The sequence below is a fragment of the Arachis duranensis genome, chromosome 10, assembly GCF_000817695.3.
Source record: "Arachis duranensis cultivar V14167 chromosome 10, aradu.V14167.gnm2.J7QH, whole genome shotgun sequence".
Taxonomy (NCBI): domain Eukaryota; kingdom Viridiplantae; phylum Streptophyta; class Magnoliopsida; order Fabales; family Fabaceae; genus Arachis; species Arachis duranensis.
The window spans coordinates 3,587,803-3,589,870 of record NC_029781.3 but is presented as its reverse complement, the minus strand read 5'-3'; the positions used below and the strand labels follow the sequence as shown (position 1 = coordinate 3,589,870).

The window sequence follows — 2,068 nt, the reverse complement described above, 5'->3', positions numbered from 1 at the left end:
GGTCATATATATTAATATTTAAAATACTATTCATACACTAAAATTGGTCATTATATATAAATACACATATTATTTATTTTAATTTTAATGTATATTTTATAATTTAACATGTATTTTATATTAGTAGTTAATTATATGATAAATTCTAGCCTACTCTTCCTATAATAACATGTAATTTACCCTCTGTAACATGTCATCTTTTAATTGGTTGCTATGTTAACTATGGTTAAATTATTGGTAATTAAATTATAGCCTAAAGTGGGTGATTATGTAATTAAATACTTCCAAATTTAATTTCAATGCCATCCAGAAATCCCATATCATCATCACCATCACCATCATCATCATCATCATTATTTTCATTTTCTTTTTCGTCTTCCCCTTCTACACTATCATCATAAAAAGCCATCATAATCGTTTTCACGTTCTTAAATTTTAAGATTTTCTAAATTTCGCAAACGTAATAAACTTAGTCTCACCTGGGCTAGGTTCACAAAACAAAAGCAGTTTTTATAACTAAACACAAAGAACACAAAATACAGAACACGACCTTACTTGAACAGGATCTGTTCTATAGGCTCGTACATTTGTATCCTTGAGTTCTAAGAAGACTTTGGTTGAACTATGACCGTGAGGTCAGAGCATGATTAATTGTTCCAAAGCGCATGCCATTTGAACGGTGGAGGATCGTTCGCGCTACAATCTTGTGGTCGAGATGGTCTCACGGTGTTCTGACAGACTCAAATATTTTTTCCCTGGCCATTTAATTAGTTATTTTCTCTAAATACTTAGTGTGTGTTTGGATTACAGTTTGCAAACGGGAGTTTGAATAAAATTAATTTTGCAAACTTGATTTTGATGAAAAGTAAGTTTGTATTAAGTGATTTATGTTTGACAATATTTATATCAAAATGAATTATAGTAAAATAAATGTTGTTTGGATTACACTATTCAAAATCACTTTTAGATACAAAATTACTAAAATAGACATCAACTTAAATAATTTTTGTATATTATTTTAATTTAGATATTTGAATAGATGTTATTAATTAATTCTATAATAAAATTAATATTTATACACTAAGATAAAAATAATATATAAAAATTGACAAAATATACTTTTAATTAAAACTAACAAAATATAAATTTTAGAGAGTACTAAAAATAATAAAAAAATTAAATATTTATTTTGGTAGTAATTAAAATAAATCAAAAGCATAAAGGATATAAATTGAATTTTTCTACACAATGATAAAAATATAACTTTATTTTTTAATGTTTATAGAAATTATATATTTATCTCTCTTATAAAAATATTTAATTACAAAATTACCCTACTTTAGTTAACATATTAACTCTTATTGAGTTAAATTAACTCCAACTAAAACTAAGCATCCAATTAAAGCATGTCACGTCACGAAGGGTAATTTACATGTTGAAATAGAGGGGGTTGGGTAGAACTCACCTAATTATATATATATATGACATGCAATTATAGTGGCTAGCTAGCTAGCTAGGGTTGATTACATGTTTCCAATTAGTATATACAGCAATAAAAATGATAATATAGTTTAATATCGTAGATAGACAATTATTGTTGTATAATGTAATGTTTTTGGCCCTACGACGATACATGTATAATGGCTGGTACGGATATATATGATAAAATTAAAGGGAGAACAACTATAAATGTTTCATCTCTTGAAACTGTAAAAGCTAAGTTATGTCTCATAAATTTGTTCTAATAAAAAAAATCTTAAAATGCCATGCCTTATTATTCATTCAAATCTAAAGGTTGGTTCCTTATTTCTAAGTTTCAAGGATATGATCTACTTTGTCGTGGTGGGTTTGGATTATTTGCAGACTAAAACTCAATATAGTACAGTTATTCGAAAGTGCAGATATTCTTGCCAATTTAACTTTAATAATCAAATTAATTGGAGCTTTACAACCTTATATACTGTAAGGGGAATGCTAGGAGAATAATAATTATTTTAAACAACATGAATAACCACCAATTAAATAAAGATACACTTTACTCTAATTTAATGTTACTAATTTAAATTTA

At 26.2% G+C, this 2,068-nt stretch overlaps 1 pseudogene; it reads left to right on the top strand.

The window, feature by feature from the left end:
- The first annotated feature begins 545 nt into the window (after positions 1-545).
- Positions 546-741, top strand: LOC127743738 (uncharacterized; annotated as a pseudogene).
- The last annotated feature ends 1,327 nt before the right edge of the window (positions 742-2,068 follow it).